Here is a 13077-nt window from a genome sequence, read left to right as displayed (position 1 = left end):
CTTGGGTGTGGGCAGTAGAGTGTGCAAACACATACGCCTTTCTGCTGAGACCTTTCTCTTCAGACAGATTGCCTCTACTCGTATATGCAATAGTTCCTACTACAAAGGTATAGAAAGAAAGTGGCCTCTCTGCTCTGAGCTTTCTAGATTATAACAGGAGTGTATAGTAGGGTGTAAGGACAGACCGGCCTCTCTTCTGACACCTCTCCTCAGGGTGACCAGTATGCATAGTAGTGTATGGGAGGGGCTGGCCTCTCCACTGACACTTCTTTCTCAGATGATGGGTGACCATAGTAGGGTGTGTGAAAGGGCTGGCCTCTCCGTGAAAGGGCTGGCCTCTCCACTGAGACCCCTCTCTAGCATGATGGGTGGGTGTACTAGTACATGGGGAGGGACTAACCTCTAAGCTGAGAATAGACTGTTAGATCACAAATATGCATAGTAGGATGTGTAGAGGGACTGACGTCTCTTTTGAAACGTCTCTGTCAGATGACTAGCGTGCATAGTAAGGTGTGTGAAAGGACTGGCCTCTCCACTGAGACCGCTCTCTCAAATGAAGGGTGTCTGTAATAGGGTGAGGGGAGAGACTAGACTCTCTCCTGAAGCTTTTCTGGGCCTATAGATGTGCTTTGTAGAGTGTGCGGAGAGACTGGTCTCTCTGCTTAGACCGCTCTGTTAGATGACAAAAATGCATAGTAGGATATGGAGGGGTACCAGCCTCTTCTTTGAGAGCTCTCTGTTGGATGACAAATATGCATTCTTGGGTATGTGAAGGGACTGGGATCTCCACTAAGACCTTTCTCTGTAATGAGAGATGTGTGTGATAGGGTGAGGAGAGAGTCTAGCCTCTCCGCTGAGACATCTCTGTGGGCTGACAGGTGTGCAGAGTAGGATATGTGAAGAGACTGGCCTGTCTGCTGAGGCCTCTGTCTAGGATGAGGGTATACATAGTAGAATGTGTGGAGAAACTGCTTCTCCTCTCAGACCTCTATCTCAGATGACAGATGAGCATAGTATAGTTTATGGATGGACTGGCCTTTCCGCTGAGACCCCTCTTTTGAATGACTGATGTTTCTAGTAGAGTATAGGGAGTAACTGGCTTCTACACTGACATTTATGTACATACCTGTTTCCACTGTGATGGTTATGCATAATAGGCTGTAAGGATGCACTGGCCTCTCTACTGACACACCTGTCTTGAAGGAAGGGTGCATCTAGTAGGGTATGAGGAGGAACTGGCCCTTCTACTGAGACCGCTCTCTTGGACGATGGGTGTGCATGGGAGGGTGGGAGGAGGGGCTTACATGTCAGCTCACATCCCTTCCTAGTGTGACAGATGTACAGCTAGTGTATTGATGCCTCTCTTGGATGACATGTATAGAGACTAGGGTATGGAAAGAGACTCTGTAAGCTCGTACCTCTCCCCAGAGTAACACATGTCTGTTCTAGAATGTGACTAAACACTGCTCTCTCTATTCCTACCTCTCTTGTCTCTTGTTGGTAACAAAGGTGCACAGTAGAGTATAGAAATGGAGTATCCTCTCTGCTGAAAACAGTGGCTTTGTTGATTGGTGTGAATACTTGAATGAAACAGGCAGGCGTAGCAGGGTGCCCACTGGGGCAGACATCTCTGTGGAAACTTCTCTCCAGAGTCACAAGCATATATAGTAACATGTGAAAACAACTGCCGTCTCCACTATCACATCTCCACCAGCTGAAAGCAGTGTGTAGTAGTGTATGAGGTTTTACTGGCCTCTGTGGCAAAACTGCTCTCTTCTATGAGAGATCTCTATACTTCATTGTGGACAAGGAGTGATCTATCTACTGAGACCTCAATGTTGCATGACAGCTCACCATAGTTGGATATTCAAGTAAATGCATTCTCCATTATCAAGTCTCTGTAGTGTAAAAGATTTGCATAGTTTTGTAGAGATACGTATAGATACAGGAGCACTATATTCACTGAAAAAAACAAAGGTTACAGGGACAGTATAGTTAGGTAATAGAATTAAAAATACCTTCGAAATTCACTGAAGAAAACAACAGTCACAGGGACGTTATTGTTAGGCTAACATTTTACTCGTACAAAACCAGAGAAATTCAGCAGTTATAGTTAGCTGAGCCAACTCTAACTTACGCCCCTTCAATGCACTGCTTATGACCTCACATATTACATCACTCATGATATGGTCAGTGACATTAATGATGACATCTCAAGTGACATCACTGATTACATCTCAAATGACATCACTGATGACATCATCCAGTGATTGTTTTGGGGGTTTTTTCAGTGAATTTTTAAGGTTTTTTCAATTCTATTTCCTAATAACAAAAGTCCCTGTAACCTTTGGTTTTTTCAGTGAATTTCTAAGGTTTTTTAAATGCTAATTCCTGACTAAAACATCCCTGTTACCTTTGTTTTATTAAGTGAGTTTCAAAGGTTTCTTTGATTCTATTTCATAACTATAATATCATGTATTTTTTGTCTATAATTAGATATTTGAGATTACATCTGCATGGTGCACCATTTATTGTTGTAATTGTCATCTATTTATTTAAAAAGTTCATTAATATTCTTATTTCAAGATATATTTGGTTTACGAGATGACTTCACGATCGCCGAGGACACACGACTACCGTGTGTTTTTGAGAAGTGTAAAACACATATATAGACATATTTTACATAAAGTTTAAGTCTAGTTGTTTAGTAATATATTAAATTAACTTTCCCCTTAGTATTCATTTGTTGAAAAGACTACATCAAAAATGCATTTTCCCTATTTGTGGTGACGCCAGAGGTCACGATGATATCAGTAGTCGCAAATACAGTGTGTTTTTGACAAAGTGTAAAACATATATATATAGACATGTTTTACATATAGTTTGAGTCTAGCTGTTGAGTAAGATATTAATGTAACTTTCTTCTTTGTATTAATTTGTCAAAAAAACAACATCAAAAATTCATTTTCCTTGTTCGCGACGACACCGCCTACGGCGATAAAGCCAACAGTCACGATGACTTTGGTAACCGCGACTATCTCGCATTTTTTAGGAGATGTAAAACACATATATGCACACATTTTACAAGGGGTTTATTGCTGCACTGTTTAAAATCAAATTTGTCTAGGTAGTTTGTATAAAATTCATCTTTAAAACCAATTTTCCATTTTCGCGGTGACACCAGATGTCGTGACGTCTGTACCCGCAATCACCGCAAATGCATCGGAAAATGACAAAACAAATGCATACATTGAATAGCAACCATCATATTCAAAACTTATAACTGCGAAATGGATTATAACCAACACACTAAACACATTACTATCTAAATGACTCTATAATAACATGTATAACTCCCTTAAAATCTCTATAACACAGTCTCTAACTCTTTCAGTGGAATCTGTGACTGCATGCACCACTGTGTCAGTAAGTCTCTCATTTACAGTATAAGTATTTGAGTGGGTCTGTGAGTGAGTGCCTGAGTCTCTCAGTGGATTTATGACTGGGATCAAAAGTGTCTGAGTAGTTCTGTCTGTGGGTGCATGGGTATCTGAGTGGGACTGTGAGATGGTGCATCATTCGTTCTGTGAGTAGGTGCATGAGTGCCTTTGTGCATTAAGTAAATATATGACTGTCTGGCTGGATCTGTGACTGGATATATGAGTGTCTAAGTGGGTGTTTGAATTGGTGAATGAGTGGGTGCATGAGTGTCTGAGTGGATCTGTGAGTGGATGTATGAGCATCTCAGTAGGTCTGTCAGTGGGTGTGTAAGTGTCTCAGTGGGTCTGTGAGTACATACAAGAGTGTGTATGTGGGTCTGCAAGTGGGTGCATGAGTCTCTGAGTGGGTCTATACATGGGTGTGTGACTCTCTGAGTGAGTCTGTAAGTGGGTGCATGAGTATCTGAGTGGGTCTGTGAGTGGGTGCATGAGTGCCCAGGTGGGTCTGTGAGTGGGTGTAAGAGTCTCTAAGTGGGTATTAAACTGTGTGCATGAGTCTATGAGTCAGTCTCTAAGTAGGTGTGTGAGTCTCTGAGTGGGTCTGTACATGGGTGCGTCACTCTCTGAGTGAGTCTGTAGGAGGATGCATGAGTACCTGAATGGCTATGTGAGTCGGTGCATGAGTATCAGAGTGGGTATGTGACTGGATGTATAAGTGTTAGTGGGTATGTGAATGGGTATATAAATCTCTGAGTGAGTTTGGGAGTGTGTACATGAATCTGTGACAGTGACCGGCGAGTGTGTACAAATATATATTTATTTATTTATATTTTCACCAATATTCACAATATCACCACGATGTCCAAGCAATGGTACACGGGGGCCATGCTGGCGATTGCGGTGTCATTGCGAATGTTGCGCACAATTAAAAAAATACATTTTGCACACATAACTTGTGTCATTAACACCCCCATTTCTCAAACTTGGGGTCAGAGTACCTCCACCCTGACCCCTATATAAACTTTCACACACATTTTCAGCCCTGGGAACCATTTCCGATCAATAAAATGGCAGGAGCAGCTCTCTGCTCAGATTGCATCCAGCCAATCACTAAATTCCTGTTGGCGTGAGAATTCACGATTGACCGCAACATCTTCCCGAAATATCTGCGGCTAGAGATATCACTATAATTTTCAACCTAAATTTCTCAAAAATCTCGGAATGGATTTGCACCAAATAAGAAAAAGCACAATCTGCTTTACAACATCTAACTGTCTGCCAAATTTGGTGCAATTCCGTAAAGCAGTTTGGGCTGTAGGTTGGACAATGCATTCCTATGGTAATTAAAATGTGAAAATGAACTTTTTTTAAACCTCTTTTGACATCCCCCACTTAACGTATCATCCTGAAAACGTCCCATGAACAACAGAACTTACTTTGACAAGTTTTTGGAAAGTTTTGTGAAGATTTGTCAAATGGTGCCAAAGATATAGGCAAGTTAAAAAACACTTTACTTATTGAAACTAGGTCCTAACTATGACTACCTAATGTAATGTAATATATATATATATATATATATATATATATATATAAAATCCCAAAGTGCCTTTGCGCAGCGAGAGAGCACTCTACAGCCTTCCCACCTTCCGGTTTTAATTTGCAGGCTGCCTTTCATATCCATCCATCATTCATCTGTTTTGCCAACGCGTTTCAAGACACTGGGTCTCTTCTTCCAGGGCTATTAAAAGACACATCTGACAGCGAGCATTGATGCCATTCACCTTTTATTCGTGTTTCGTTTTTTGAAACGCCCCCAGTGGGCGATGCTAAGTGCAAGCATTATTTTGTTTTTAGGAACGCCCCCAGTGGGCGATGCTAGGTGCAAGCATTATGGGACATGTGGTCTTCAATGCCGAACTGTTTTATGACCTACTACAGGAAACAATGAAACTTTTAAATTTAAAAAGGACACTTGACCTTACTCTAAGGTGCAGCAATACTTGTAAGGACTTCATGTCCCATCGTGCATCCAATATAATATCGCACTGAGCACACGCCCACTGGGGGCTGAAATACAAATAAAAGAAACCGGAAACAGCATTACGAGTTTCAATTGTCTCTTTTAAGCCCAGGAAGAAGGGGTTTGTATACCCTGAAACGCGTTGGCTGTGATAATATAAAATGAAGCAGGAAGGCAAGCTGCATCGAAAAGCCGTATGGCAGAGCGTCGTCGTGTGCCATCCCGATGCTTCAGGGCACTTTTGGTTTGAAAATATATATATATATATATATATATATTACCTACTGGCGGTCGCCAGTAGGTAGTTATAGTTAGGACCCTGTTTCCATAGGAAAACTGCAACATTCTATTTGGAATAACTTTAGCGCCGGTCAACGAATCCTCGCGAAATTTTCAAAATAGGTGGGGCGCTACGCTACGCTCCTACTCTGGAAGTCTCGGGGGGATTCGTCAAGCGGGGGCTGAGAAAAAAGGGAGGTCCCAAAACGCGTTTTTCCCATGCATTTTTCCATAGGACCTTTAGACACAGCTACAGCCCGAACGGCTGAACAGAGTTACTTGAAATTTGGCAGAGAGGTAGTCCTCAGGTCAAGGAAGTGCCTTTTGTAGGTCTGGTGTAAATCTGTTCAGTAGTTCCTGAGAAAATAGCATTTAAATCAATATATATATCTGTGGCAGCTTACGGTGCGCTTACCGTGCGCTTACGGTAAGCTTACCGTACGCGTACGGTGCCGTGCGCGAGGGCGAATCTGATTGGCTGTTAGATCTTAGTAAACATTCGAATCGGTCGAAACCAGGAAGCGGCGGCCGCCATTTTCTCTCTCGCACTCTGAGGGGGGGTTGAAAAACAAAGGCCAAAAACATGGAAAGGGGCTGTTTAGACAGCTCCTAAGCACATAGCCTTGATGATGGTGTCCCCAAAGATCCCCCAAGGCCAAAAAGGCAATTTTATTTTTTTTGAAAATTTCGCCGATTACGCTTACCATACGCGTACGGTAAAAATTAAAAAAAAAAAAATTATCCATACTCTCCCCACCCCGTGTGCAAATGGTGCCCGAAGGTCACTCTATGTGCATGGCATATAATAAAATTGAAAATTTAAAAGATTACCTTCCACAACGAAGCGTATAATATGTCCTCCATGTGCGCACGGTGCGCGAAGCGCATCGTGCGTACATGGCCCATCTAGCGTAACGTGGGCACGCGGTGCGCATAGCGCACCGTGTGCCCACCGTGCGTGCACGGCACTAACTGCGTAAAGTGGGCGCGCAGTGCGCGAAGCGCACCGTGCGCGCACGGAATGAACTGCGTTAAGTGGGCGCGCACGCCACGAATGGCGTAAAGTAACTTAGCATTTAAAAAAACGTACAAATTCACTGAAAAAACCATAGGTTTCACACACGTTATAGTTAGGAATTAGCATTTAAAAAACCTTGCAAATTCACAGAAAAAACCATAGGTTTCACACATGTTATAGTTAGCTGGACATTTTACTGATAAAAAACCATTGAAATTCCCCCAGTTAGTGCAGGCAACTATAACTCACGCGACCGCAATCCTCTGATGATGACATATGTGTCTTTATGAAAAAAAAATATTTGTAATATATGTATAGCTAAAATTTAATGGAAGAAGACATGGGCAAATAAGTGTCTACAGTATTAGCATCAGCAGAGGATTGCGGTTGCGTGAGTTATAGTTGCCTGCACTAACTATAACGGGGGAATTTCAATGGTTTTTTATCAGTAAAATGTCCAGCTAACTATAACATGTGTGAAACCTATGGTTTTTTCTGTGAATTTGCAAGGTTTTTTAAATGCTAATTCCTAACTATAACATGTGTGAAACCTATGGTTTTTTCAGTGAATATATATATATATATATATATATATATTCACTTAAAAAACCATAGGTTTCACACATGTTATAGTTAGCTGGGAATTTCCCTCGTAAAAAACCAATGAAATTCCCCCGTTATTGTTAGGGCAGGCAACTATAACTCACGCGACCGCAATCCGCTGCTGATGACGTCAGATATTACATCACTGTATTTAGACACTTATTTACCCATGTCTTCTTCCATTCATCTTTAGCTATACATATATTACATTTTGTTTTTTTTCAGAAAGACACATATGTCATCAGTGATGTAATATCTGACGTCATCAGCAGCGGATTGCGGTCGCGTGAGTTATAGTTGCCTGCACTAACGATAACGGGGGAATTTCATTGGTTTTTTACGAGGGAAATGCCCAGCTAACTATAACATGTGTGAAACCTATGGTTTTTTTAAGTGAATTTGCAAGGTTTTTTAAATGCTAATTCCTAACTATAACGTGTGTGAAACCTATGGTTTTTTCAGTGAATTTGTACGGTTTTTTAAATGCTAATTTATTTATGTATTAATATTTTTTTATATATTTATTTTACAATAAACTACGTTTATCGCACCCCGCGATTTTTTTTTTAAAAAAAAAACATTTTTTTTTTGTGTTTTTCACCGTGCGCGCACAGTGCGCGCACCCCCGCGATTTTAAATTTTTTTTTTTTTTTTTGCCTTCGGGGTCCTTCAGGGACCCCCTGACAAAGGCTAGGGGGTCAGGAACTCTCTACCCTGCCCCCTTTTCACGTTCGCCACCTTCCTTTTTCACTCTCGCACTGAAAACAAACAAAATGGCGGCCGACACTTCCTGATTTCGACCGATTCGAACGTTGACTAACATGTAACCACCAATCAGAATTACGCTCGCGCATGTTAGGGTGCTCGCACGGTGCGCGCAAGGTGCGCGCACCCTGCGCTCGTATAGATATATATATGCTTTTAAATGCTATTTTCTCAGGAAATACTGAACAGATTTACACCAGACCTGCAAAAGGCACTTCCTTGACCTTATGGCTACCTCTCTGCCAAATTTCACGTAATTCTGTTCAGCCGTTCGGGCTGTAGCTGCGACTAAAGATCCTATGGAAAAATGCATGGGGCAAACGTGTTTTGGGACCCCCCTTTTTCTCGGCCCCCGCTTGACGAATCACCCCGAGACTTTCAGGGTAGGAGCTTAGCGGACCGCCCCATTAGTTTTGAAAATTTTGCGAGGATTCGTCAACCGGCGCCAAAGTTATTCAAAATAGAATTTTCAGATTTTCTATGGAAACTCGGTCCTAACTATAACTATCTACTGGCGACCGCCAGTAGATAATATATATATATATATATATATACATACATATATAATTTCATTTTTTACACAAATGAACTTTTATTGGCATATTGTAACTGTGTTCACACGCGTCGTAATCAGAAGGCGATTTAAAAGCCGAAACGCGTCTCTGGGGGAACAGTCTGTTTCAATAAAGTTCACAGCCCCACCCACCCTCGAGTGCCAAGACTCTTTTTGAATGAAAGGAGGCGTTGTGAAGATGTTAGGCGCATTGCGGTATGCATCAAGGGGCACCACCTGCGTTCAGGTGCTGAGCAGCAGAACCGCGTTTTGGTGAGGAATGCGAAGAAGCAATTGCTTAGCCCCCGTACCTGCCACTGGGACAATCTCGTGGAATCCTGCTTGAGGTGCTCGCGGCGGCAGCAAGAGGAACTCGACTCGCTGTGCTGACTGGAAGGCACTTCGGAATGGAGCAGGTCAGGAGGCTGCCACATGAATTCAGGACTACGGAGCAGGGCGTTGATCGTTAACAGCGGAGTGGTGAGTGGCAGGCAACTCGACAGAAGAGGTGAATGACTAACATCTTGGATTGTCTTAAAGAACTGAAACGTGTGTTGAGGTGCACAACTTTAAACATGCACAGACACTCCCCGAGCAAGCTGGGGATGAAATCTTAACCAAGACGCCAGTTTGCAGTTAAAAATACGAGGAGTGTTTGATTTCATTTTTTACACAAATGAACTTTTATTGGCACATTGTGACTGTGTTCACACGCATCGTAATCAGATTGATAAAGGCGATTTAAAAGCCGAAACGCATCTCTGGGGGAACAGTCTGTTTCAATATAGTTCACAGCCCCACCCACCCTCGAGTGCCAAGACTCTTTTTGAATGAAAAGAGGCGTTGTGGATATATATATATATATAATCACCAAAAGTCCAAAATGAAGCGCACACTCAGGAAATAAAGTGTAGTGCAGGTTCATTAGTCCAGAAGTAATACGTTTCGACAGCATGTGTGACCGAGACAGCCTTGCTGTCGAAACGCGTTACTACTGGACTAATAAACCTGCACTACGTGTCATTTCCTGAGTGTGTGCTTCATCTTCACCATGGCGCACCACCTTCCTACGGCCGTGGGATCCAGAAGGAGCACTTTGCTGCTGGGATATATCTATGTAGATGTATAGATAGATACACATAATGCCTTGTAAAGTTAGACTTGGTAAGCTTTTTAAACTTGGAGAGATACATAACCGCTCATCAGGTGGATGCAATGCCAAGGGCAGCATCAGTCCTCCTCATCTTTGTTTTCCCTGGCAGTGACGTAAGCAAGACCGTGACCTACCCCTGTCTTTGTGAAGGTCCTCCACGATCTGATGCAGTCTAGTCAGGTCTGATTCTTGTCTGGGAGCACCTCGCAGTCTTGGATGTCGGAGTTGACACCTAGGGGCTGTCCAATGGAGAACGTCTTACTTCAGAGTAACTTATGGGCTAGAATCCATGGTTGTGGTGACTAAAGTGTCCAGAAAAATCTTGAGGTCACTGGGAACAAACAACACCAAGCATTTGTGTCAACTCCATAAGGTCATATTCAACATCTCTGTTCTTCATTCTGAGTCAGAGTGCCAGAAACCATTTATGTTTAGTATTTGTGGTATTAGAAAAATCTGCTGGAAGCAAATCCATTGTCCATCAAACATCAAGGCCCATATTTGTAATTTTTCACATAGCACAGCATGCCATCTTGCTGCACTGGGTGAAATGGCAGAAATGCACAGTATTTAACATTACAGAGCATTCCTGTCCTTTTCTAGTGCTGGTTACCTAGCGTCAATGCAGGCACCGTTGAGTCATGGTGCAAGGTTGCCTGCGTTGTAGGCAGCATTGTTTTTGTTCATGAAGGGGCACCTTCCTGCCCAAAAGCAATCCTCAGAGGCATTTTCCTCTTTCTATGTGTTCTGCAGAATGTAGCACTCACAGAAAGTGGAAAAAGCAAGGATAAATAAAGCTATTTCTCCTCATTATGCCTCAGCTGAGGAGGCGCAGCGTTTTCACATGTTCCCAGGTCTACAACTAATGGTAAATCTGGGAATGCGCCACAATCCATGGGTGGATGCTTTGGAACACCCACACTCCACCCATGGAACACCTCCCTGTGGCAGAGTAACCCAAGACAGCGATTTGCATTGCTTTGCATTATTCCAGATTTATCAAGCCATACAGAGCCATGTAAGGTGGCTTTGTGTGCCTTGATAAATCTCACTTAAGTTTTGGGTCGCCCTTGTGTCTTCCTGCGTGGTGCAACGGCGATGCAAAGCTGTGATAAATCTGGCCCCATGGCTGCTGTGATCCCCCTTCCAGACAGCACACAGGCTATGACTGGGCAGGGAGTTAAATATTAACAAGGAAGGTTGCAATGGAAAGTTTAAGCTGCATTACACACTGCAGTCACAAGTCTGAAACATGTTTTAAAGAGCTACTTTAGTGGGTGGCAAAATCAGTGCTGCAGGCCCACCAGTAGCATTTAATTTCCAGGCCCTGGATACAGATAGTACCATCTACTGGGAACTTACAAATAAATAATTAAATGTGCCAATTAGGTGTAGGCCAATTTTACCATGTTTCAAGAAAAGGGCACAAGCTCTGTACCACTGGTTAGCAGTGGTAAAGTGCACCGAATCCCGAAGTTAACTAAAACTAATGCATCACAATAGGAGGGTGTGAGAAGTTGCCCTGATATATGCTGTCCACTAGTTATAGTGGGCACCGTGTATCAGTCCAAACAACCCCTTATGGTGATAGGTTAAAGACAACCTTTATTGAAAGCTATCCTAGTGGTAGCTATAGAGAGCAGCCTTCAGGCTAAGTCTTGAAGGAATGTAGAGCAGCTTATTTTACCAGTCTATAATCTCTTGAATGATCAAATGAAAGGACAACCACACCAGGTATATATTTAAAATATATGTATTTAAGATAAAACACACCCCTCTAGTCTCTTTATGAGACTGGAGTTCGAAGTACTTAAGTTACAAGTTAGCAATCAACAGTAATAGCACAAATACACGTTTGAGCCCTAGGGGCGTACCAAACCATATACCAATAAAGTGGTATAAGAACCATGACTGAACTAGACACAAGGTCTAGAGCCTGTAGAAGGGCTTGGACCACAAGGAACCACCCAAAGAAGTGACACAGGGGACCCACGGGGGACGCGTGCAGTTTGAGAACACAGCCGCTAATCGCTGTTTACTTCTATGGGGAATGTCGCGGTTGAAAATTTAGAGTTTAAGGACACTTAGAAGATATCTACTAGCGAACCCTTTTGAACTTAGAGGTGTCTAGGGCCAACACCCATGGCAGCACAGGAGTACTCGAGTTACCTCACCCAGGGAAGCCGGGTGCATAGGTGTCAAATGGTGTTGCGTCGCGTCGCTGTTCTCAACGGAAGCTGCTCAGGAAGTGCTGCTGCCATGAAGAGAAGTGTCTGGAGAGATCCAAGCCCGGATCTAGGATGGAAGGAACCTGAAGGCAGAGGGGACAGAGTCTGAGTCACTTACCAGTGACCAAGGGCACGATAGACCAATGCCCACAGATGTCGGGTGCTTCAGATGAGTTGATGAGTGTCTTGACTCTTCAGCCACGAGGTCCAGGAGACGCTGATGATGACCAGGAGCTGGTTACGAGCTGTCCCACGAAGTGTGTCGAGTGCTGCGGTGTCGGCATCCAGATTGGACCCAACAAGCCTTGGCAATGGCAAGTCACTTGGAATCAGAAAAAGGACGTCGGTGCAGACCAGCAAGGTCTGGGGGACTCACCCAGCTAGGTAAGTCGGGGCACGTCTGGAGCAACCAGGAAATCCCAATCAGAAGAGGAGTTGCCTTTGTGGGGACCTACTAGCCAACGGGCTAGCGATCGCGAAGGAGCCTCGAGCGGTCGCACTGGAAACCGGCCCATGGGTCATTTGTGGAGTAGAGGCAAGCAATCTTCGGTGCAGGAGGTGCTCAAGGCTGGGGCTACTCGGAGCCTAAAGCACAACTTCGAGGAAGACCAGGAAGATGATGGATCAACAAAAGATCATGGTGTCCAGGGGTCACGGTTCCACATTACCCACGATAGCCACGGGCCTCAGCTTTGCTGTGGACTCAGGGTAGCCATGGGGAAGTCTGGAAATCCACCTCTGGTGATGCAAAGACTTCGGCGTCCGGCGGGAGGTTCAGCGATGCAGACCGGTCAGTTGCTTCTTTGGTGCCTGCCAAGCAGGGGAGTCACTCCTTGACCCCAAGGGAGATTTCTTCAGTCTTCTAAGCAAAGTAGAACGTCGAAGGTCCAGGATATATATTGCAGAGTTTCGTCCAGGGTAATCTAAAGTCACAAGGACTGGGTTCCCATACCTTTACAAAGTTTGGGGGTTGGACATACTCTGGGGACCCACCTATGGTAGGGTTTGGAAAGAGGGG

At 43.7% G+C, this 13077-nt stretch overlaps 1 protein-coding gene across 1 annotated transcript in view; it reads right to left on the bottom strand.

Annotated features, from left to right (window-relative positions):
* LOC146861442 (NXPE family member 4-like) overlaps positions 1-9224 on the bottom strand; it is a 517437-nt gene extending 508213 nt beyond the window's left edge. The window contains exon 1 of the mRNA XM_085645737.1: positions 8990-9224. The gene's annotated coding sequence lies outside the window, so the exon portion shown is untranslated. The remainder of the gene's footprint in view (positions 1-8989) is intronic.
* Between the last annotated feature and the right edge of the window lie 3853 nt (positions 9225-13077).

This window comes from Triturus cristatus, chromosome 3_1 (genome assembly GCF_964204655.1).
Source record: "Triturus cristatus chromosome 3_1, aTriCri1.1, whole genome shotgun sequence".
NCBI lineage: Eukaryota > Metazoa > Chordata > Amphibia > Caudata > Salamandridae > Triturus > Triturus cristatus.
This window is presented reverse-complemented; position numbering and strand designations above follow the sequence as displayed.